The 26,753-nt window shown below is 39.3% G+C and overlaps 1 long non-coding RNA gene and 1 other non-coding gene across 2 annotated transcripts; one reads left to right on the forward strand and one right to left on the reverse strand.

Annotated features, from left to right (window-relative positions):
• Positions 1 to 2,263: 2,263 nt before the first annotated feature.
• On the reverse strand, positions 2,264 to 26,109 carry LOC147571995 (uncharacterized). Its single transcript, XR_015246739.1, has 5 exons — positions 25,931 to 26,109; positions 20,090 to 20,259; positions 14,784 to 15,602; positions 12,125 to 12,248; positions 2,264 to 2,575 (listed from the first exon to the last, which is right to left on the reverse strand). It is a non-coding gene; the product is annotated as an uncharacterized LOC147571995 (long non-coding RNA).
• LOC112859823 (U6 spliceosomal RNA) lies at positions 20,236 to 20,342 on the forward strand. The gene has a single exon (XR_003223555.1). It is a non-coding gene; the product is annotated as a U6 spliceosomal RNA (small nuclear RNA).
• Positions 26,110 to 26,753: the final 644 nt, after the last annotated feature.

The following is a 26,753-nucleotide window of genomic DNA, read 5'->3' on the forward strand; positions in this document are numbered from 1 at the left end:
GATTCATTTCATAGGCATGATTGATTAAACCATTGGCCATTGGTGATTAATTCAACCTCCAGCCCCTCTCTCTCCTGAAAGGTTCGGGGGACTGGGACTGAAAGTTTCAACCCTCCAAACACATGGTTGGTCCTCCTGGCAACAGTCCCCATACTTAGATGTGGTCCAAAAGTTACCTCATTAACATAATAAAAAACACCTTTATGGCTCTCACCACCTAGGAAATTTCAAGGCTTTTAGAAGCTCTGTGCCAAATAGGGGATGAAGACCAAATATACATCTCTTACTAGAGATCACGGTATCACACTAACACGTTGGGACAAGGACGATGAGAGAGACACGTCAAGGAGAATTGCCCCAGCAGCCCCCCAAATCTGCAATGCTAAGTATAGCTTCCCTAGCCGCCTCTGCCTGAAGAAAGCCCCATCAATAAGCCCAAACTGCATCAGGGGAACTTCACTAGACCTACAGATTCACAAGGTTATGAAATGCTTGTTATTTAAGCCACTGAATGCGAGAGTTGTTTGGTATGCAGCAATAAATGGCTGATTCCACAGTCACTCAAATCCACAAACTAAATACTGACTGAGTCTTAGACTTTTCTTTTTCTTTCACCCTCCAGATCCAATCAGTCTTAAGAAGTTTGTTCTGCCCTTGTGTTTCTGCCATGCCACTCTTTTCCATTTTTTTATCACTGCTCGAACTCATGTCTGATCATCGCATATCTGAATTATTACAAAGACCTTCAAACTAAACTCTGACTTCCTTTCACTCTAATCCATCTTCTCTACTGATACCAGAGAACTGTTTTGTTTGTTTTGTTCTTCGAATTACAGATTTAGTTATGTCCATCCTTTGCTTGGAAACCTTAGATTTGTATCTGCAAAATCACAGACCCCTTTTCCTCACCTCTGTCATAATGGATTGTAGCCATAAGTTTTCCTCCTGAATCCAAAAGGGCCCTTAATAGGAGGGTTCCCAACAGCCACTCTTCATCAGTATAAACTGTCTTTCCTGCCCTGTACTAGATAATTTGTCATTGCCATTGTCCATTGTCATTGTCCAATTTGTCATTGTCTACTCTCAAATTCAGACTATGACCCTGAACTGTATCCTTGGCCTTACCTTCTATTATTCTTTCTCTACCTTCACTGAATCCCATGTGCTAACCTCACTGAACAAACTTCCCTGTTCCCCAAACAGTCTATTGATCTCCATAGTAATGATACTGAAATCTCCCCTACCAGATATGTCTTTCAGCCCACAGACCTCAAGGTCAAGCTGAAATGTTTGCTCCTCTGTGAAGGTCTCTTTGACATCTTCTTCCACTTCTATCTCAAGGTTCTACCCTCTGGATGTCAGTAGGACATTGTTCTATTGACAACATTACATTTACTTGTATCATAGTAACTCCTGATGAAGTGTCTCCTACTTATAAGTAGAGACCTTGCCCTACTAACCAGATTGAGCACTTAATAGGCACACTACAGGCTGGATGGATAAAACTACTCTTATGAAACCATCCAGGCGGCACTTAAAAGTCTATGATGCAATGTTTTCCTGCCAAATACGATTGTGAAAAGAACTTTGGGTTTTTTTTAATTAAAAATCCTTTTTACTTCAAAATTATTTAGAAATCGGAGACTTGATGAAGCTCCAGGGCTACTGTCATGAAGTAGTATAATTTGTAAAATTAAAGGAGTTTTCAAGGTAGATTTTACACATGTTAATTAATACCATTTAAGGAATGCCTGATTTAACGAGAGACTATTGCACATACAAAAGCATTGTAACAAATTAGAGTAATAGAAAATTGATTCCAAAACTATGAACACAATTATCATTTGACCATGCTTATCCAAAAGCAGTGGCATTCAATCATTTATTTATGCAACAGAATAAAGAAAATAACTTTCAGCTTTTGAATTAATTAATATAATCACTTCTAGCAAATGTAGGCATTACTATAGCAAATTAAATTTATACCAGAAAGGGAAAAAATAGGTACATCATTTAGTGGGTTAAATATAAAATAAGAACAAAATAAGCTCACTTTTGAACAGACACATGAGTCTATAGATACTATGTATACCTGACGTTTTAGTAAAATTTGCAAACACTGAAAAGTACTACCTGTTCAGTTACCACCACAGTTTATGCTTCAGAAAACAGAGAACGTGATCTCTCAATAGGACATACTTTCCATGTTACCACTCGACCCTAACAGAATGACCCTCTTCCTTAGCTCAAAGATTCAGGGGCCTGCTTTTCATCTGAAGTGACAGATTTGAAGATAAAACTGTATCTCTTAGGTAGAGCATTTGTTCATTAAACTTGAGGTTCTGGGCTGTGATAAGAGCCCAGGGGCGGGTTGAGAACTCACATAAGGACAGAACCACGAGAATTGGAGGATTTAACTCCCATTTCTAAGTGTGATCGCTTCTGGGAAGTTAGGAAAAGAGGAATGTCTTAAAAAGGTTACTTACTGTGGTCACTTCTTTTTCCTGGGTCATTCATATTTCTTCTCTCTTACTTAAAAACAAAGTATAAATTTCCACTGACAGGTCTTCAGTCCCTAGAAGAGTAGTTTCCAAAATGGTGTGCACAAAACAAGCCACAATGGTAGGAAAAGGCAACATGACAGCATCTTCTGAAGTATATTTTATCTCATCCTCTTTAATTTAAACATTATATTTTCAAATATTTTCATATTTTCATAGGTTTGTAATAACCGTGTATATTCTGTCACAATATGATGTGCATTTTTCTAAAAAAATAAATATATGTTGGAGTATGTCACGATAGAATATTTTTACATAGGCTACATGATCCCAAAGTTTGGGAAGGAGCGCACAATATAAATCACTTGGGTCCAGAAAAACATAATAGGGCCCCTGTTTATATTTGTTTTTAATCTATAAATAAGAGATCCACTAAGTTTTACTATATTCCATATGTGGCTATCACTGGAGCCGTCCCTTGATCCCTCTCCTTAGTCATTTGATTCAGAAGGTCAAGTTTCCCATCTGCTATACTAGATATTCTTAGTAAGGTTGGGGGAGACTGTGCTTGCTTTTAAAACATACTGCAACATACTACAGTCTTGGTAGGTACCAATAAGCTGGTTGATAGATCATATTATTTAATTAATTAAACAAATCCTCACAAAAATGGACAAGTGGCTTCTTCCCAAAAGTGCAAGGTGAAAACAAGAAACCGAAACACTTGCTAGTTTTCCAAGTACAAGCAAAATTAAGAAACTGACAGAGTTAACACTCCTTTACCCCTAGCATGATCGATCTTACCATCTGCTCCATAGCAAGGTATAGACAATGGCCACCTAAGCAGATTTGACAAGAAGAGATTCAGGTATTCCAACTTATTGACAGGACTACTTAATGTATGTCCTAACTCCATGACACTAATGAGAAACTCTGCCTAAATTTACATTTCACCCTGAGATACTATCTATCTTTTGCATCCTCACTGTATTTTTTTCTAATTTATAAATTATATGTTTCAAAATGTACATAATTATATACATGTGTAAAGAAATATGTATAAATGAGTGGTTATAATTACATAAGTAGTATGCATCAATATTTATTTATTATTGGGAATGGATGCCTAAAAATTCTTAATATGGATGCATAAATAAAAATTTGGACACTACAATTCTAGAGAACATAAAACTTAAAAAAAATAGATTAAATAATTTTCTTTAAAGAACTATTATATCAATCAGTTACCTTCATAAACTACGTAGCTATATGAATTATGGAATATTCTACAGTACTCTAGCAAGTATCCTTTTGGCTTAGACTGGAATGACACTCATTTACTTTTGCCACCCTGTTGTTCTGTAGGATTGAATAAGTCCTCTAGAGATCCAACTTGTGTGCATTGAAACCTACAAAGAACCTAGTAATGATGACAATGTGAGTATAGTATAGTCCTTGACCTCCAAGAACTGACAGTCAAGTGTTTATTAACAGGAAAAACATAATTAAGAGAATCTTGAGGGGCGTGTGGGTGGCTCAGCAGGTTAAGTGTCCAACTTCAGCTCAGGTCGTGATCTCATGGTTTGTGAGTTCGAGCCCCGCATCGGGCTCTGTGTTGACAGCTCAGGGCCTGGAACCTGCTTCGGATTCTGTGTCTCCCTCTTTCTCTGCCCCTCCCCCACTCGTGTTCTGTCTGTCTGTCTGTCTCTCTGTCTCTCTCAAAAATAAATAAAACACTTTAAAAAAGAGAGAATCTTGAAACATGAAAATTTTTAAACATTATTTTCTATGTTCAGGGAATTTTTAAAGTAAGATAAAAAGAATAAAGTGGAATTAAGTTGCCAGACTGCAGCTGATGACTTTTAACTTTTCATCCTTATAAAAACAGAAATTAAAAAGATATCTAACTTCTTATTTCACATGAAATTAGTAAAGATTAATAAGATATTACATAGATTTTGTTCTTTCTTAAAACACACACATACATACACACACACACACAAAAGCTTTTACAACCAAGTACTCAACTTGTAAAAGATGATGACACAATGAATGTTACTTCAGAAAAAAAATTTTTTTAAATGGCCCAGAAACTGAAATGAATTCAAAAACTGTACCATTAAAGACTAGAATTTTGCCATTAAAGTGAATGCTTTTTTTTAATTCAAAAGGTTATTTGTGAAGAGCTCACTCTGTTTAAACAAATTCTAAATTTTTATTTTCTTCAGTGACAGAGCGTTTGTTCAACAAACTAGCAAAAGGGCACGATAAAAATCTCACTAATATTTCCCAAATGTGTAGACTTTCTAGACACTATTTGGGTTACCAAATCCTTTGTGGCCCGCCCAAAACTCAGTTCCCCATGGTCATAAATCATTTCCGTTTTGAGTGTAGGTATTTTTCACTTCTACACAGCCACTCTACTCTAGTGGGAAACTTTTTGTAATGTTTCCAGTGTGTGTTTTGATTCTGTGTTATGTGCACATGTAACATGGGGCATGAAGTACTATTAGGAAAAATGAAATGATGACATTCTCTTATAGCAACAATCTTTTCTTAAAGTACTGGCAATTAGTACCAAAGATTACATCAGCTTCATAAAATTCAGACAGTTAAAGAAAAGCACAATATACAATGAGCCACATTACTGAAGGAGCCAGTCATAAGTTAGGGAGAGCAGTTAACTCTTTATGATTTAAAGTTTGAGTGTTCCTTAGTGAAACATTCTTATTCCCACTTTCTTAGCCTCCTTCTTTATTTAGAAAACTCAGAGTTGGTTACTTTACTACTTATTAGCCCCTATTGGAGAGAGGAGGGAAAGAAAAGTAAAAGAAGCAAAATTCAGACCAATAAAAGTATCTATTGGCATTTCTCATTAAAAAAAAGCAGAGTGGGGCGCCTGGGTGGCGCAGTCGGTTAAGCGTCCGACTTCAGCCAGGTCACGATCTCGCGGTTCGTGAGTTCGAGCCCCGTGTCGGGCTCTGGGCTGATGGCTCGGAGCCTGGAGCCTGTTTCCGATTCTGTGTCTCCCTCTCTCTCTGCCCCTCCCCCGTTCATGCTCTGTCTCTCTCGTACCAAAAATAAATAAACGTTGAAAAAAAAAATGTTTAAAAAAAAAAAAAGCAGAGTAAGAAAAGATGCTGAAATAGTGTGCTAAATGGCGATTTGAATTTTATCTCATTGCTCATGACCCAGTTCCTATTGTCTCAAATAACAGAAATCAAGCTTTCGCGGTTAGTTACGTAACGTGATTATGGAGGAGAAGCTTTATGTTACTCACAATATACATGTGCGCTAGCCTCGAACACCATTCAAGATGACAGCATAACGCAGAGGAGATCAAGTAAAGATGAGGGACCAAATTTGGAGCCTAAGACAGAACCCAGAAGAAAACTATCTCTAACGCTAAGTAATAACTATGTTTCAAGGGCAGAATCCCTGGCTTCGTCTGTCTCTAGTGTTGAATATAGAATTCCCACCCTGACTGGAAGAAGATCCAGTTCCTGACACCAACAGTACCAACTGCTGTCTCTTGATTCTTTCATCATGACTCTACCGTCAAGCAGACATAAAATAAACATGGCAAATACTTTAGTCTTAGCGTTCTGTGAGGACTGAACCCCCCATGCTCCATCATCTTCCTTGCTTCGTTTTCCTTCATGGCCCTTAATACCAGCTGCTGTACTCAGTTATTTTGTTGTTGTAGTTGTTCTTCATAGTCTATCTTTCCCTCTAAAATGTAAGCTTCAGAAGGTTAAGGATGTTTGTCTTTGTATTCACTGCTGTATGCCCTGCTCCTGCTAAAAGACCCAGCACATAATAGGTGCTAAATAAATACCTGTCAAATGAATGACTGATTGGCCCTGGTGTCCGCTTCTCTGCCTATGAGCCCAGAGAGTTACTCGGGTCCCACTGACATCGCAGGTGTCATCAAAGTGCCTTCATTACAGTTACAGTCTGCAGAGATTTAGCCGACAGGCAATAGTGGATGGGAAAGTCCCCCACTTCCTGCTGCCCTAAATTTCAATAAAAGGGTATGAGGAAACGGAGGAGGAAAAAGATTCCTCCAGAAGCTGCAAGTGTCTGCTTACTCTTGATCTAGTCTTCTCTGGTCTTAGTGTAAAAGAGTTGCCTACTGGAGAAGCGAATGGACCTTGATAAAGGGCTCCTGGTCCAAACTCAACACCGAGGGCTCACGATGATGTCTTGGCTCCCCACTGCCATCTCCTCCAGTGCAACACGTCAAGGACACCACGGGATGATGTCCACTCAGGGGTGCTATTTCACACCGCTCACCAAGCTAGGGGCACTGCCCCCTAAGCTGCTAAAGCCACAGCTTTCCTCAAAAGACACCACAGTTGTCACATGTCACTTTGTCTAACCATTGACATAGCTACTGTCTCATTTAATTCTCACAACACTCCTAAGTGTTACTATCGATGTCAGCCAAGGAAACCCAGGTCTGGAGAGGCTGGTTGGACGTGGGAGTTAAGAGTGCTTCGTCTCTCACCACCCCTCCGCTCACATGCTGAACTTCGGTCGAAATTACTTACAGCCTCCAGGGCTAAGGTCTGTTATTCTTTCCATTTTACAGAGGGAAGTCAAGTCCCATGAAGCAAATGACTTGCCCAGTACAGCACAGTGGCAGGGTGGGAGAGCTGAGACCCCAGACCCACACTCTTAATCACTTCACCACAATGCTTCCTAACGTGTCCTCACACAGAAGCTAGCAAAACGAATACGACACGTACTCGTATAACATTTTAACACTGTCAGCCTTTTGTGCACACATTATCCCATTCCATTGGAACAACTTCTCCGACAGTCATTATGTTGGGCCGGGGATGAAAAAACATATAAAATACCGAGGCAGGAAGCCCCAGACTTCACATTTCATAGAACAAACAGAAAAAGCAGCTGAGGTAACCATTACTGTTTTCCTCTTTCAGTATGAACTGGTAGAGAGGTAGGAGATCATAGCGGAGCAAATGGAAAACTTCCCCAATCCCTATTTGGCCTCTGCCTTCTAGTCGCTTCGCGTTCATAGTTGGCCAATTTGCCTCCTGAGTTCCAGATAAAGTGTAATTTAATTAGGAAACTTCCATATATACACTGTATCTCTGCATCACATTATACTAGGCTAAATCTAGGCTATACCAACTGCTGATGTGTTCTTCAAAAGTGCCTTTATACTTGCTGTTTTGCTTTAGAAATACTCTCGGTATAAAAAATACCTGACTTTTCATGGACCAGGTGCTAAAATTGGTGGTCAGGGTTTATTCTTATAATCACAACCCTAAGATTCACCTTTCGGAGAAGCACCGTCAGAAAAAGTTCATGCTACCCTAAGTATAGTTCAATCAAGGCTAGAAAAAGTCTTAAAAATGCCCATTATTTCCATAATTATAATTCTTCCCCTACTAGGAAGAGGGGTCAAAATGTGCTAAACATCTTGGCTGGGCAGTTGGAGCCCACCCGCCGAAGCACAGAGCACTGAGCCAGGACGCTGCTTGGTTGTCTTCCCCATGTGTGCGTCTGTGCAGAAATGCAATTGTGTCATTATCAACAGATACTAGCTTAGCAAATGATTTTGGTATCTATTTCCCATGATCTGGGCAGAAAGACGGTCGCTCTAGGGCAGACAGGGTAGATCTAGCCCACTGCAGAGATCCTTGTGACGGCCACAAAAATGTGTAGCTGGTCCTGAACTCTAGGGTTACCAATTAGGCTATAGTGAGGCTTCTGGAATTGGTCTCATGGATACTGAATGTCTAACAGAAGAGGGTGCGTGGACTCTGAGGAGAGCACCCATGTAACTAAGCTGTTGGGTTGGATATCAAAGAGCAAGGAGATAGACATTTCACTTCTAAAGAATCAGATCTTGTTTTAAAATCACTGGTGAAGTGTCTGTTGTGATGGGGTTTTGTGTTGTTGTTGTTTTTGTTTTTGCATAGGGGATGACCATACGGTGCCTGCTTACATTCCCACCCTTGAACCCTGCACTCCAGCCTTTTCTACTTGTAATTCCAGAGCAAACCAGCCTCCCTTTGTTCCCTGACCTTTGCACGTGCTAGTTTCCATATATGGACTGTTCTTTTCCACCCCTCACTGTACTCTGAGTCGGGCTAATTCATCTTACAGGTTTTGGCTTTGAGATCATTTCTTTCAGAAAGCCTTTTCAGGACCATGTTAACCCTACACCAAGACTGGAGGGAAATGATTTACACTGTGTCTTCTAATTGTGTGTTCGCTTGTCTCTTTCCACCTGAGAGCTCTAATTGAGGGATCATGTCAGATTTGCCATTACCTTCCCAGAGCCTAACACAGTAACTAGCACACAGTAATAATTCAACAAATAAATGGATAAAAGGTAAGAAAACTTAACCGATCATAGCATGCCTCATTCTTGCTTGGGACATGAAGACTTTTTTTTAAGTTTATTTATTTATTTTGAGAGAGGGAGAAACAGAGAGAGCAGTACGAAATGAGGAGGGGCAGAGAGAGAGAGAGAGAGAGAGAGAGAGAGAGAGAGAGAGAATACCAAGCAGTCTCCATGCTGTCAGCACACACAGCCTGACACAGGGCTCGATCCCACAAACGGTAAGATCATGACCTGAGCCGAAATCAAGAGTAAGACACTTAACCAACTGAGCCACCCTGGAGCTCCACACAAAGACTTTTGCTAAAACAAATAGGGAAAGAAGTCAGTTGATGAGCTCCATGTGGCTGAGCAGAGATCTATCTATCTTTTGAAGTCTAAACTCAGAACAATAATGCTGAGACCTCCCAGTGGTTAGATCAGTACTGACACCGGAAACAATCAGTCTGGAGTAAATCACAGTGAGAAGCCTAACTAGGAAATGCAAGTTGGAAAAACAGAACTGGATTTAGGGACAAAGGATGAATTCATACTAACATAAAAAATAAATAACTAAATAACTTTGGGCTCATTTTTAAGAGCTGTACTGACAAGAGAAATACACCATAATAAATATTTTGCAATAATACACATATCATCCAAATACATTTGTATAAATATATTTATTCCTAAATTAACTGAGATTAGCTGATATATATAATATATATTATATATATAATATATATATAATTTTAGTCTCTTATCAAAAAATTTCTTTGTTAGCCCTATAAAATGCCATGTGGATATGACCACATTAGAGTTTTAATAAGAATGATCCAATCCAAGTATATTCAGCAGATGATAACTTTCTTGTGTGCCAGTTTCTATGCCAAGTTCTATGTAGACATTTCACTCAATCCTACTGACAGCTCTCTGTAATATGGGTCTAACTATGACTTAGAAGTTAAATAATTTCCCCTAAGTCATTCAGTTGGTAAGTGGTAGAAATGTGATTCAGGTTTAAATGTGTGTGATCCAAATGGTCGGATTTCATTATTATTTTATGGCTGAGTAACATTCCATTGTATACATTGTACAACTGAAACTAACATGACACTGTGTGTTAATTGGACTGGAATTTTAAAAAATAAATAAATTCCACAAAGTAAAAATAGATAGATAGATAGATCTGGTCCAAAGCCCATGCTCTTAATCACTGCATTATACTATCTCTACGAAAACTGGCATATGGGTCCCTATTTATATTAAACATTTAGGTAAACCAGGTAAGCACGTTCTAATACATGGCATCAATATTTATGTGAAGCAAGCCTTATATGCACCGACCATAGTCATTGAACTTATAGTGGTCAAGGTCAATGTTATCTGGCTCAGAGTTATGAGCCAAAAAAAATAAGTGGCAAAAGTTACCTTCTGGCTAAATAAGAGAGATGATTCATTTTGTTTTGATGGCTGCTTTGACAGAAAATCCAGATTCATGAAAGTAAATTGATGCAAATCATACTCATACACATTAAAAACTCGAGAGGTTACCTTAAGGGAAATCAACTTCTAATAATAACAGAGAATTTTCTGTTAGTGTCTCTCAAAAAAGGTACGCTAAGTTCCCAATTCAATTTAATATTCCTTTCAAGGCATGCCTAAATTGACCATTCTCTGATTGGTTTCTAGGAAGATTTAAAATCTGAGTAACTACATCTCAATGTAAATATATTACACTTCTACTCAAGATGCTTATTTGGTTTTTCTTATAACTGTTAAGTATCATAGGTGTCACTCGCTTCCTAAAAGTACTATTGACCACAAGAAATACTAGATACATATATTCAAATTCACTCCTTAGCTCACCAGTTAAATTTAGCAACTCTCCTGAGAAATGGCTAATATTAGATTTCCAGTTACCAGATGCTCTTTCGTTTCTTATGATGCTATCCTTTTTGAGTTCTAACTGGTTACCAAAGAAGATTTGTGATTAGCTGCATACTTGTGATCTCACTAGTTTTCTACTTCTTTCTGCTCTCTCCATAGCTCTAAGATGAGTTAATTTCATGGACCATTATTGAACGCAATCAGATAGAAGGATCCTTATGGGGAAAGGATTAATAATAATACCTCCTCCTATTTATATGTCAAGCCATCAAAGTCAAAAATCATTCTCATCAAAGAATACAAATTGACTACTTAAGTAGCATGCGCTGTCTCATGTAACTCATAAGCTTATAAACCAAGGTTCCCTGGAGATTATATTCAACAACCAATAATACACAGTATTTTAAAAACTTTATGAATCTATCAGCTATCTTTATACAAGCCTCCTAAAGAGTAGGTATAAGTAATAGGCTAACAGTGAATAGAACAAATTCATTAACTCATAAATAGAACAAATTTAAATACCTTTTTTAAAAAAATGGTGCATAAAGTGTCACAATAATGTTTATGTAGTTTTGTACAGGACCATAGTTCTATCAGCAATACTACCTTGGTCTTGGAATATTGGTAGAGGCACTTATAACCTTTTTCTCTTCGACTCAAGGGCAATGTCCCAAAGAGCCTTAGGAAGGATTCTTGCCTGTTAAGGAGTTCACAGAATTCTACGAAGCCAGGTCGATTTGATGAAAAATGCCTCAGGTGGTGACGACTCCCCTAGTTAAAGTTAACCCTTTGAACTTGCCTACCAGTGGAAACATGGTTTCTTGGCAGTTCCTGGGACACCAACAGGGGTGCATCTTCTCCCAGAATACACCAACAAATCTACTCCCAGGGGTCCCTGTTGCCAAGAGTAGCCATGGCCTTTATTTCATGGTCCTGTAGTCTTCAGTGACTTCTCACCCAAGATTGGCAATACACAAAGTGCTGAGACACCTGCTATGTAACGAAAGATAATTTATTGGGCCATGCCCTCCAACTTTCTGGTCTGATATTAAGCTTCAAACTTCAACAAGTCCATACAGATCCCTCTCTCTATACTTAGAACACAAAATATCAATATGAGCCATGTACCTCACACATATCACAGAGCTACTATATTGTCTCGAAAATGTAATCCCTCCCCCGCCCCGACCAAACTGCAATTCCCCTGACATTATCAAACCCTGTCCTAAGTAGCAAAAAATGTGCCCATACAAAATCTGACAAGAGCTCTACAAGCAAATGTGTATACAGCCATGCACTGGCCCGTGTTCTTGCTTCACCTAATTCTCTTCAACAGTAACATATCATCTCCACTGGAGAGCAGGAAACGTACCTGACTTGCTCATCATTCTATGCGCATTGTTTAACAAAGTGCAGGTCCTGTGGATGCGATCAGTGAGTAAATTTGATGGCTTTCCAGAACTTCTACTGCCACCGCTGCCTCCATGACAATGAACCTTGAAGGATGACAGTGAAGTTGCTGAGGTCACCAAAGTCCAAGTAAGGGCAACAGAAATGGATCACAAAAGTCTCCTGACTGTGGGTGAAGGCAACATTTGCTTTCTTTGCACACCAATGTAGCTGTTCACAGGTGAGAGGTTGCCAAAACAATACCTGAATCTGTAGGTCTTCCACCCTGTACTGCCCCCCACCACCCGTACTGCTCAGAAATGGTCTAGCAAACTACTCTCCTGAAGCTCTCTTGCTGTGTCATAGTGCTTGACTGAGTGCCCACTGTAAGTCAAATATTCCCTGCAAGAAAGCTTGCCAGGGCACCACCAGTTTTCACAAAATTTGTACCTTTCCAGTGTCTTACTCGTAGAGAGATGGTAGACATTTGTAGGAATGAGGCACTTAGACATCTGCGTTTTGTTAAGTTAAGCTGGTCAGATTCTGAAACTTAGGCACTGTCAGCACATGCTCCTATAAAAGAGTGCCAGTCTGAACATCTAATATTTTTAGCCCAGCTTAGCATATATTAAATGAATGGATGAATGAATAAATGAACGAGTGACGGAATTACAGAATGAGAGGGCCAGTGTGACCAAAAACTAGGAAAAAAATCCTTTCCTGTTCTTCTCTCTGCCTTCTGTCCATCTTTATTTCGTATTTCTGCCTTGTAACCTCTTTATAACATCCCCCAAACTAGCCTTCAGAAAGTCCCAAATTATCTCCCCAAAACTTGTAAATGCCAAGCTTTGGTAATACCATCTACCATTTATCTTCCCAGGAAATGGAAGAATCCCCCAGGGCCATATATCCGCATACTCATGACAGAGGGGCAAACCTTCCAGGAGATCAATCCATATATCTGACTGCTTTGTAAGGGATTTACTAAGTGCAAAACAAATCATTCTTGGCGCCTGACTTTTGAAACATTTCCCTTTGTGTTTAGAAAGTGCAGTCACCCGGTCACTTGCATTCTGAGATGTGAAGTTTTGCAGATGGTTTAGTGTGTGCTCACTAAGATGGTCTTCCCCATTAACTCCTCAGCTCTCAACGCATGCTGTTTCCAAGTCTGTTCTGGGCGATAATCTCATGGCCTAGCAATAGCCTAAAAGAATTAGTATTAGGTGCTTGGTTTAGCACTAAAAGATTTAGAAATATATTAACAGAAGTTCTACTAAAATGGCCCATCTGTGGATCCTGAGTATACAGGCTTTAAGGAAAACACACACACACACACACACACACACACACACACACACACACACAGTAAAAGAGCAGTGTTTGCAAAAGAGAAAGGAAGTTTCAGGAAGTGTCTTCTGCATAGTATACTCTCTTGGACTTTGTGTTCCTATGCTGTTTTGAGTTCCTTGAGAGCTCAAGCCTCCAAATTAAAAATTGGAGGCCAGTATTTTTATCGGGAGTATTCTCAGAACTGATAAAAAGAATGAGGAAAGCAGGATTTGGTAGCAAAAAAAGTTAAAGAAAAAAAAGTTGGAACCAAGATCTCAGCCAGTCCCCCAAAGAACTCTGCAGCTGGATAGGCCTTCCGATTTGTCTCCAATGAGGCAAAAGGGTAAGGCCATTTTACCCTTGCATCACCCCCTCACTGAATGTGTGCTGCCCCTAGAGAGAGACGACAGTGTTAGGGAAGGCAGTCATCTTTGGCAGAGGGTGATTGCTAGGAAGTGACTCAGCTAAGAGTAAACTAGGCTAATTAGGCCACGTCTTGATCTCCTGTGTTGGCATATGAGCTATGCCAACGCTCCCGGCAGCTGAGGGGATGAGAGCCTTGTTCCTGAAGGGAGAATCTGGGCAGCACTCCACAGGGTCCGCTACATCTGCTGTATCTACAGTTAGAAATACGGGAACATAATAGCCAATTGAAAAGTATACCCTTCACTTTTTAAATATCGTAATGGTATTCTTCCAAAATATGACATGAGGAGAACATTATCAGAAGAAAACTGGAATCCTTGAAGATGTCACAGCTATTGATTTGAACTTTTTAGAAAGTCTTAGCCTAAGCAGCAAATTCCAGATATGAGCTACCAAGCTATCACTGGAGAAAGAAAGCTTTTTAAATCATTGTTTACATACTAATAACGATCATCTCCATCTCTAGTTTTTCAACATTTCTTCAAAGTGAGAAAAGTGTGTATAAATGAACCACAAAGGTACATAAATGGTTTCACCAACTCCTGGTGTTCCTTCAGGAAGATCAGCCCATGGACTCACATTTCATACATAGAGAAGCAAAATCCCTTAGAGGTGCTTTTAGCAATAGGGATGGAAAATGTATCTGGCAGAATTACTTGTCTCACCGTAGGAAGCCAGAATTAAAACCCAGGACTCATCAAAGTTTGCAGGATTAAGGCACTTAGCTAGCATTTTTTGATTGAGTTGGCCAGATTTTGAAATTAATACACGAAATACATAATGTTAAAACTGCTAGCACACTGAATCCCTTGGAAGTGTCCATTTATGTTATAAAGTTTAACGTTATATATGTAATACGGTGCATCACAGAGATATTCGACACTTACCATAAGAAATGACACTAATTTACTTCTGAAGAGAAACTTATAGCATCAGCTGTGTCCGTGCCCATATCCCAATTCAATGTCATACTTTAAAAGATATTTACTTCTTCAAGAAGATTTAATGTAGCCACAACTACTTAAATGCCTTTCGAAGATTTTGAGGATCTGTAAAAATTTCTGGTGTCACTCTACTCGAATATTACAAAAATCCCGTTGAAGCCATCATTGGCAACAGCTCCAAAGTCAGACGGTTTCCTCTCTGAGTTCCAGGAGTTGTAAGGATGATGTGTGTCCACTTAGTAACGTCTTTAAGAGATGATGTTGTGAAAATCCTGACTGTTGACTTCTAACCTCGAGACCGGCATCAAATGGCCTTATTCGTTAGTTGGCAATCCACCCTAGAAGCCGGGAGGCCCCATCCGGGCTCTGCTGTGGCCTCTCAGCTAGTGACATGCAGGTCACCCAGGAAGGTTAGAAGTCAAACAATTGGGAAACATCCATGTCTTCATCCGTTCCAAGCGTGTTGATACAAGCTTCTTCGCTGGCCAGGAAACACAGCCAAGGGCAGAGAGGGCAGCACCTGCTAATCATTGGGCCACGCCTTGGCCAATTGTTCTGTGAGGCCTTCTTCCCCACGGCCCAGCCTTCAAGGAAGCGCCGACCGTCTCTCTCCCTTGACTCCACGCTGCGTTCATCTCAAAACAGGGCCACGCCATGTCACTGACCAGCTGGACTCATCAGAAAGGCCACCATTTCATTAGGAAGTCCGACCCAGATGTACAGCACTCCCAGGAAGAACAATGAGAATGGCGTATTAGCCCTCTTCCAAGTAGAGGAAATGGGACGGGGAAGGCGGCACGGGGAGAGATGAAAAAGAAAACAAAGTAAAATTTCCGTGGCTAAAACGGTATAAATGACCCACGAGCCACTGCTTCAATATCGTCTGCTTCATTCAGAAAAATGTGCCTGGCGAGTAGGTGCTACGTTCCTCGGGTACTAACTGTAAATTAGCAAATACACCTGGGCTATTAAAAATGAGTCTATGGGCAAAAATACTGCTGTTGTGAACCAGATGTTTATGCGAGTCCCTGTCTTGTTTTCACTTGCTAAATTTTATATAAATTTATATTGATAATGAAGGGGCGCCTTTGATGGCTGGTGCCCCAGTCGTGGCTCTTTGCCATCAAAAAAAACCCTTTTCTTTACTCCTTGATCTGCTCTTTGCAGAAACGAGGCTTTGCACTCAGATAATGGGCAACATCTGTTCTTTTCAGGAACTATTTAACAAAGATTTTGTTTCCGTGAAAAATATATATATAAATGCCCAGATCTACTCTGTTCTCGTGGGGAGAAATGATACACTGTGACACAAAATGCAAAGGATGATAGACCAAGGGAAGTTCTAGCACAATAAAGGATGTTTGCGAAACAGTATCTTTGGGATAAAAACACAGGCTGCTTCAAGGGTTTGGGGACCTGGAAGGCAAGGGCCCTAACTTTGCTCAGGCAACTTGTTTTGGGTAGTTTAAGCCCTCTATTAGCTGCAGGTGCAAACATTGCACCTGTAGCTAATTGCAGCCAGAATTAGACCAAGACCATTGTGGGAACAATTAGACACTTAATTCTGAGGATGTGACTAGCCCACAATTAGCCCTGGCTAAAGTGTTTGTACCCACATGAAGGGAGACCGTGCGACTGTGCCCAAACCACAAGTTTTTTTTTTTTTTTTTAACCATGCACCTCTACATTCTGTTTTCCCTTTGTAGACAGAACTTAGGAAAAATAACTGGACGTTCAATGGTAAAATATCCATGATAAGAAAAACCACACTGAATGAAAATGAAGCCGCGTTGTCAAAGATACAAATAGGGGCAGCCGCACACATATAAATACGAACCGGGAAAGAAACTCTGTCAAAAGAGTTGCTTCAAACAATGAATTCCTTAGTTATGTCTCCTTTGCCAAGCCAGCAATTTATGATAATGGTGTAGAGAAGATTGCTGTGAGCTTGAAATCATTAGGTGAGTGTTCTTCACCTGTGATATGTTTATCCTCTTAAATGGAGAGGTTCTCAGGGATTTATGCCTTTATCGAAGTGACATCCAAATGGACTCACTTTCCAGACTCGGACCTTATTTTTCCCCTGCTACCATTCCCCTTGGAACATTCCCCAGCCATCCATGTTTTAAACATACAGATATTTTCTACTTGGGCATAAGGAAAGCTAGGGTTTTCAGTCACGAGTTCAAAAATGCCTTTAGTTAATCCAATAACCTTTCTTACACTACAGGTACGGTTTGAGAAACGACATGTTTTTCTAGTTTCATTTTTATTTGCTTTTACAAAATAAACGACTTGTCTTTGAAAAATCAGAAGCCTTTCAAGCACATTCTGTTACAGTTTACTGAATGCTGTATAAACCTTAACGTTCTATTTATTGCTCGACTAGAATAATACAACAGAGCCAAGTTCATATCATCAGTTAAGTACCCCTTCAGTGCATGATAAAGCAAATATTCTATATTTGCCTTCCTCTTGTTTCATCTTCTTGAAAGGCTTATATTTCATCGATGTTTAAAAATATTCATGTGTCTACAGGAACCTGGGTGGCTCAGTCGGTTGAGTGTCCGACTTCTGCTCAGGTCATGATCTCACGGTTCGTGAGTTCGAGCCCCGCATCAGTCTCTGTGCTGACAGCTCAGAGCCTGGAGCCTGCTTCCAATTCTGTGTCTCCCTCTCTCTGCCCCTCCCCCCTCACGCTCTCTCTCTCCCTCCAAAATAAATAAACATCAAAAAAATTTAATACAAATAAAAATATTAATATGTCTCAAAGTGGAAATTTCCCCATAGAAATGTCTTCCTCGCTCTCAGAGACAAGTCGGTCTAATACGTTCTGCTGCAGACTTTTTAACTAAATCATTAATTGGTTTTCAGAGCTCCTGAATTTACTGGCAGAAGTTTAAATGTACCCTTAAAATCAAGGGAGAGGAAATATAATAAATGTGGAAACTCTATCATCCCTTCAACTACGAGACCACTTCTAAGTTAATGCTGTGCATCATAACTGCCAGTTACATAAGCTCTGTATATAAATTATTAAGCACTTGAGGTAGTAACACTAAAGCTTGTCCAAATGGAAAGATGCAGTGAAGTTTAGGCATTCCAATGACTACAAACTAGCAATCCTTCCTTTGTTATGGCCACTGCACAAATGTCAGGAAGACACTGTCAGGGATTTCCTATCACCCTGAACCACAACCTTTGCATGGGACCATCCATAACCAAGTGACCTTCTGCAGCTCATTAAAGGTAATGTAATGGATCATTCCCTCCTAATTGTGATCATCAGCAAATTAGACTCCTTTCTAGGCTAGCCAGGCAGCAGGGAACTATGTGCCTAAGTAGAATGCATGAATAACTTTTCTTTTAGCCACGTGCCTTTACTCCACACAAAGGAGAATATCGTAGAGTTGGGTGGTGGGGCAGATATGGAAGTTCTAATACGTGCTAGGATGTGCCTTATTTACATCATCTCGATGAAGCCACAAGATTTTTTTTAATTTTTTAATGTTTATTTATTTTTTGAGAGAGAGAGACAGAGACAGAGACAGAATCTGAACCAGGCTCCAGGCTCTGAGCTGTCATCACAGAGCCCGATGCCGGGCTCGAATCTACAAGACGTGAGATCATGACCTGATAAGGCCAATTAACTGACTGAGCCACCCAGGCACCCCTAGCCACAAGATATTTTAATCCTCTTCCGGAACTCAACCTTCATCCCAAAGCAGAGACGAGAGTAGAGAAAAATGATGCGGGTACTTCAGGTGAGGCTCTTATTTGGCTAGTTTTGCAGTTATTCTCTTTTCCCTTCAGCTGACCTCTACTAGTAATTCTCGAACATCCAAAATACTATTATCTAACTACTGGTGGTAATTGTGAACTCTTTGGAAAATCCAATACTGTGATACTGATTTTTTTCATTTAAAATATGATATATGGGGAAAGGAATGTAGAAACCCATGTGAAGGATAAACCACAAATTCTTAGCATGAATCAAAACAATGTATCTAGAATTCTTATTCTAGATCTAATGGCTCCTACTCCAAATACATTTGTCCCTGAGAGATCATTAGTATACATTTTATGATTACACTGTGGCTTTAATAGTTCCCTAGCATTTGGAATGTTACTGGAAATTGAAGGTTAAAGAGTAATCTCATTAGATCATGACATCGTGCCAAGGATTTTCTAATCTATTGGGCTAAGCAATCTCTGGAGGGGGCAATTTTAGCCTAAACATGAAAGGTGCTGGATGGTAGAGGCAGGATTTATCTCAGTTAGCATCAGGAGCTCCACACACGCCACCAGGTGAAGGTTGGCCAGTCTTCTTATGATTGGGCTCAGAAGTTCAGTGTGCATCCAGCAAAAGGGTGTGGAAGGATTAGGAAACATCCATAATTCCTACGGTATATAGATAACACAAAATCTGCCATGAACACAATGACACAAAAAATGTTTTAGAAGAGCCCTGGCTTTCAAGATACAGTCCCTTAACCAGCAGTATCAGCATTATGTGAAAATTTGTTAAAAATGCAAATTCTCAGCCCCACCACCCTCCCACCTCCTTACATCTACTGAATCAGAAGGCCTGGCAGCGAGGCCTGGCCATCTCTCTTTCGCCAAGCCCTCAAGATGACCGGGATGCACGCTAAACGTTCAGAACCACCATATTAGGACACAAAAGATAGGGTGACTAGTCTACACACATTAGCCTTATATTCCAAGAAAATATTTTGATATCACAATGTGAGGACATAAGTTACTTACAAATGGAAATGATGGGAGGAGCCAGAGACCCCAGGGCACTGTCTCAGGCAACCAACCTTCTGGGACCACAGGTACTGGGCAGAGCCAGGCCAGGGATGTGGACCAAGGTGACCTGATGCAGCAGATGGGACGCCTGATAGCACAGCCAAAGCCCTGACTCACTGAATAGCTTTGAGCCTTGAACAAATAATTTACTGTTGCTAGACCTCCTAAATTACAGTTGGACTGTATCTCTGGGGTCCCTAGAAACTGAACTATTAGTAAAATTCCTTTCATCCATGCCCTGCAACCTTTGTCCTTGTCACTATTACGGGACATTAACTACCCTCTGAGTCAAGGAAGAGACAGGCATGATTTTGCACTGTCTGTTGGAACACAGTCTACTGAGGCAAGTATTTACAAGTTTCATGACGCTCAGATCCCACGTCTTAAATACGCTTCTGAATTAAAATGGGGCAACTAATACTTGCATTCTTCCTTACTTGCTCTTCCAAGGTAGAAGGGGGAAAAAAAATGCCTTCAAGTAATTTTTCATATTCACAAGTTATCATGATGAAAAGTACATTTCTGTGGACCTGGTTTAACCCTGGCCATGCATTACAGAAATAGCGTGTAAACAGCTCTTCCTGGGCTCACTTTGGCGGCACATACACTAAAATTGGAAGGATACAGAGAAGATTAGCATGGCCGCGGCGCAAGGGTGACACACAAGTTCGTGAAGTGTTCCATATTTAAAATAAATAAATGAATAAATAAGTAAATAATAAAAAGTAAATTAAAAAGTAAACAGCCCCTCTTTCTCATTGCGTGTAAAGGAAGGGCCATAATTGTGCGGCTCTGGGGCGTAAGGATACTAAACAGAACCTCACGTCTTTAAAAAGATCAGTGTTGGTTTATGACTATATTACCGTAGTTGGCAAAACCATAATTGCAGAAGGATGAGGAGGAGTTTATAAAACTGGTTTCTCATAATTTCACATGCATACAGCTTTCCGTCCCCCTTTTCTCCTTATATTTTAAAATAATCTTTAAAAACATAAATCGTTTGATCCTTAAAAAAGGAAACATAAAGAGTCTTTGAATTTCCAGCTCTGCTGTCCTATATTTAGCAACAGTGGTTTACCACTCCCTTACATAATAATGTAAGATTTGCAACACTAAGCAAACCTACCAAGTAACAGCTATCCGTAGACCCTGTTAGATTTTCGTGTCTGAGCTGGATACCAGTTTTTACCACTTGTATTTTTCACAAAATGTTAACTCTAGCATGCTGACACTTTTATATTATATATTTTCAATTAGCTTTATGATGCAGTCTTTCTTAGTCTTTCAATTTTTTAATCTTATGGTCATATAATATTCTCATACATTGCTATTCCATAATTTCCTTGACCATTACTCTAATCATGACTCCGTTTGTTTCGATATTTCTTGTCTTCAACATTTTGTTTCTACAGACACCTCTGAAAAAGCAATGCCTTTAATTTGTCACCTTCAATAAATGCCAAATAGTGGTGTTACAAGTTTCGAGTAGTTACAAATCTCACTTATTTCCTTGTAAATGCTGATATTTTTCTTCTTCTTCTTTTTAATATTTATTTATTTATTTATTTATTTATTTGGAGAGACAGACAGAGCACGAGTGGGAGAGGGGCAGAGAGAGGGAAACACAAAATCTGAAGCGGCCTCCAGGCTCTGTGCTGTCAGCACAGAACCCAACTCGGGGACTGAACTCTGCAAAATCATGACCTGAGCCCAAGTTGGACACAACTGAGCCACCCAGGAGCCCCTGACATTTTTTCTTCTTAAAATATGCTTCAAACTTTTCCCCTTTTGTCTTTTTTCATCATTTTTTGGTGTTTTTTCCTTTACTGAGTCTTTGCATTTCTTCCCATATCTTTAGGCTGCAGATGTCCCTAGAGACCTGTCACCATTTCTTCTGTCTGCAACTAATTTGTGTCACCAATTTCTTTTTGACTTTGATGTCATGTGAAGTTCAATTGTTTCTGATATTCACAAGAATAAAGCTATAAAAATGTTCACAACTTGCATAAACTTCTCAAAACATCGCATGCAAATACACACCCATCTTCAAAGGAGCTACCATAGAAGATTTTTATTTTGGTTCAGAGATCACACCATTATGCAAAGTATTTTTCTTATTTTGGAATTTCCTTGGAAATCAGCTGATTTCTCTTATAATTACAACCAAGACATATTCTTCAGAATGATTACCCTCTTTGTTTTCCAACAACTAGCAGTGCAATACTTTTAACTGGTTGCGATTTTATCGTCAAATGCGAAAATTTGAAGACTGACACACATTCTTTGACGTTCCTTCCATCAGAAGTTAGGGCCTGTGTCCCCTCCCCATGAATATGGATAGGCTCTCTAACTGCTTTGACCAGGAGAATATGGTGGAAGTGACAGACGCTCTTCCAGATTCCAAGCAAGCCATGAGAAACCAAAGTTTCCGTTTTTTCCTCTTGTAAAACGCAGTAGTGAACTCTTGCGTTGCCGCGTGAATGGCCAGCTATGCTGAGCCCACCCGGGTATGGAGAAGCCCAAACTAGGTACGTGTAGATGTTGTAGAGAGAAAGAGACACGCCCAGCTCTTCCATTCGGCTCCTAGCTTTTAGGTGAACCCCCCTGAAGCCTCAGACATGATGGAGCAGAGACAGTACAATCTAACTGTGCGCTTCGAACACAAAATCGTGAGATGTAATAACGTATTTTTATTTTAGGCCACTCGGTCGGGGGACAGTTTTCTACATGGTAATAGAAACTGGAAAGGGTAGTGACTACTCATCCTATTTCTGGAAAATTAAGTTATTTCCAGTTTTATACTATGGTTAATGATCCTCTATTAAATATGTTTGTATAAATCTAGACGAATATTTGCTTATTTCTTCAATAGAAACTCCTATAAGTAGATTATTAGGTCAAAGGGCATAAAAATACTTGTAAGCTTCCTGATATACACTGCCAAGTTTCATTCTGGAAAGATGATGATAAACCACACTCCTCCCAGTAATGAAAAAGGTGACTGTATATTCACATCACTTCCAACATGGGTTATTAATATTTTAGAAATTAGTGGTCAATATGATAGCCATGTATTTCTTATGCTATCAGTCAGGATGAACCTTTTGCTTTTAGATGATCCTTTCTTTTTCCTCTTTCATGAAGTGCCCAATGGTATCAGAAGAAACTACTCATAAATCAACTTAAAATTTTTATTTAATGCTTTATTCTTTGAATCCAGAACTTTAACCGTCAAAATTAAAAAGAATCTCAAGCATAACATCAGGCTTAATGTTATTTCTAATAGGATATATGTAGGAATAGAAAACTCAGCTTCAGTACATTTCGAAATTGACTCTATTGAGAATTCAATATGTAATATGTATATACATGTATATAAATATGAATATATAAACAACATATTTTACTTCAAAATGTTAGGAAAATACTTCTTTACTGAGAAAATTCTATTTTATGCTGTCAACTTGGGAAGACAACGTAATCACACAATTGGCATTAGAACATTTTTTCTCTATTTTCTTTTTTTCGCTTTTTTATTTTAAGCATATTTACTTTTGTTGAAAAATATATCAAACACCCAAAGGAATCAACATGTCTGTTATACTCACGGAATAACAATAAAATGTACAACTACTGTAGTGGGTTGAATAATGGACGCTCAAAGAGATACATTTACCTAGAACCTGTAAATGGGACTATTTTAGAAAGGGTCTTGGCAAATGTGATTAATTAAGCTAAGGATCTTGAGAGGAGATCATCCTGGAGTTGAGTGGACCCTAAATTCAATGACATATGTCTTCGTGAAAGACAGAAAAGGAGAATATAGACTTTCAGAGAAGACCATGTGAAAATGGAGACAGAGATTGGGTTGAGGCACACACCAGCTAAGCAATGCCAAGAATTACCACCAGCGCTAAAAGAGAGGCATGGGACAGATCTCTCTTAAAGCCTCCAGTAGGATGGGGTGCCTGGGTGGCTCAGTCGGTTAGGCATCAAACTTTGGCTCAGGTCATGATCTCCCAGTTTGTGGGTTCGAGCCCTGCACTGGGTTCTGTGCTGACAGCTCAGAGCCTGGAACCTGCTTCCAATTCTCTCTCTACCCCTCCCCCCCACTCTCCTCTCTCTCTCTGCCCCTCCCTCCCACCCTCCTCTCTCTTTGCTCCCCCATTCTCCTTCTCTCTGCCCCCCCCCACTCTCCTCTCTCTTTCCCCCTTCCCACTCTCCTCTCTCTCTGCCTCTCCCCCCGCTCATGCTCGCTCATGCTCGGGGTTTCTCTCTCTCTCTCAAAAATAAATAAACATTAAAAAAAAATTTTTTTTAAAGCCTCCAGAAGGAAAGAACTCTGCTGATACATAGATTTTGGACTTCTGACTGCCAGAATGGAGAGAGAATAAATTTCAATTGTCTTAAACCTTCCACTTTGTGCTAATTTGTTAACAGAAAAACTAAAATAGATTAAATTGACAACACCACATGCTGGCGGGGATGTGGAGTAACTCTCATTCACCACTGGTAGAAATGCAAAACAGCACAACCACTTTGGAAGACAGTTTGCTAGTTTCTTACAAAAGCAATCATACACTTACTATACAATCCAGCCATCATAGTCCTTGGCATTTACTCAAAGGAAATGAAAACTTAAGTCCATACAAAGGTATAGATGTTTGTAACAGTTTCGCTCATAACTGCCAACACTTAGAAGCAACCAAGATATTTTTCAGTAGGTAAGTGAATAAATAAAAGGTGGTACAACCAGACAATGGAATATTATTCAATACTAGAAAAAAATGAGCTCTGAAACCATAAAAAGACACAGAAGAAACTTAAATGCATATTACATAGATTAAAAAAAAACCAAGCTGGAAAGGCTACATACAGTATGGTCCCAACTGTATGACATTCTGGAAAAGGTCAGAAAAACTATGAAGACAGTGAAATGATCAGTGTTTGCCAGGATTTGGGGGAGTGAGGGACAGAAAGGGATAAGCAAGAAAGGCACAGAAAATTTTTAGGGAAGGAAAAGTACTCTGTATGATACAGTGATGGTGAATACATGTCATTGTACATTTGCCCAAATCCATAGAATGTGCAACATCAAAAATGAACCACAATGTAAACTGTGGACTCTCGATGATTATGATGTGTTGATATAGATTTAACAATTGTAGCCAATGTACCATTTTGGTGAGAGATGTTGATAACGAAGAGGCTATCCATGTGTGGAAGCAAAAACTACCTGGGGAATCTCTGAAACTTCCTTTCAATTTTACTGTGAACCTAAAACTGCTCTTAAAAAGTAAGGCTTTTTTAAAAATGAAAGTAAAAGAGAGGCAATTGCAGATTTTTTAAAAAAGGACTGAAACCAGTTTGTTAAGAAGTGACCTTGGTATCTCTTCCCAGTTGCATCACCTTCCTTCCCTACCAAAAGTAATCACTATCCTAAACCTTATATTAAGCATTCCCTTGTTTTGCTGTACGGTTTCATCATAGATGCATAGATACATGATAGATGATTAGATAGATAGATAGATAGATAGATAGATAGATAGATAGTCTAAACTATGCTGTTTTGGTTTTGTGTGTTGTTGCACTTTATATAAAATGGAACACTGTATACATTGTATATCTTTCTAACTTGCCTTTTGGATTAATATTATGTTTGTGAGATCCTTTCATGTTGCTTTAAACACATGAAGTTCCCCTTTAAAAAGCTTATTCATTCTACTGTTTGTCAATCTGTTGTTCAGAGATATGTGGATTGTTTATAGTTTTCTTTCTGCTACAAACAGTGCTCCTAAAATCATGTTTAAATTATGTCTCCAGGTACATATAACAAGAATATCTCTGGCTGAGGAAGTATAACTAAGATTAGAACTACTGGACTCCGTGCTAGTCACATTCTTTAGGTAATAGCAGAATATTTCCAAAGTGATTGAACCGATTTTCACTCTCATCAGCATTAAATGAGTGTTCCTGTTGGTCCATAGCCTCCAACCATTGTTATTGTTTAGATCTAATTTACATAGATCATTTTCAACCAGGAAAATGTCAACTGAACATCAGAGAATCATTTTTTTTTATTTTTAAAAGCATTATTATCTAGAATCAGATAAGCATATTCTGAGGACCTACTGTGTTTTGTACCTACATTATTCTATTTAATCCTCACAGCACCATCAGGAAGATATTTTAATTGCACACGTACAGCTGAGGAAACTGAGCTGCAGAGAAATGACTAATTAACTGGTTTCCACAGTTGTTAATAGCCAAGTACTCACCCAAAGATTCTGGCTACTCATCTTTCTGTGATACCCCTCTACTTTTCAAAACTGAAAATCTGTAGAGCTATAGCTGTGTCACAAACCAAGTTCATGTACCAACTTCCTAAAAAAAAAGAGAGAGAGAGAGAGAGAGAGAGAAAGAAAAAGAAAATTCTAAGGACCAAATTAGAGTGGAAAACTGCCACTCATTTTAGATATACATGATGTACTATTGACAAAGAAGAAATCCATTTTTAATGCTTCAGCATATCATTAGGGAGGCAAGCTGACTGAGTGAACTGAGCTGGCATTTATCGCTGAACCCAGATAAAGAGCCACTGAGTGTGGTATTCTACGACCTTCTTCCTGACAGCCACTGACAATGTATCCAATTACTTAAGCAGTCTTTATAGCATCATTTAAGCAGGTCTAGCTTTCCTTGTTCCACTTCAGTACAGGGAAGGAAATAGTTGGACACTTCAGGAGTAGCATCTGAGATGAAGGAATCTCCTTTTTTTAAATTCCATGATCTCTGGGTGTATCTACACCTTGACAATCCATTTTTTAGCATATGATTATGAAAATAAGATGGGCATTAATAATCCAGTTTAATATATTGTCATAAAAATAATAAATGACGGCTTCTTCATACTTCTTGCCCCTTAACATTTCAAGGCAAGCAATAAAAATACGACAGCTTATAGGAGATAACACCTAGCCTCTGAAAGGCTATCTCTATCCCACCAGATACTAGTTAAAGAAAGATGCAACTTTGGAGATAACGTAAAGCATTGACAGTATAAGGCAGAATTTGCTGTGATGCTTGATAGATCCCATAGGT

The sequence above is a fragment of the Puma concolor genome, chromosome F2 (assembly GCF_028749965.1).
Source record: "Puma concolor isolate L17-30 chromosome F2, mPumCon1.1.hap2, whole genome shotgun sequence".
NCBI classification, from domain to species: domain Eukaryota; kingdom Metazoa; phylum Chordata; class Mammalia; order Carnivora; family Felidae; genus Puma; species Puma concolor.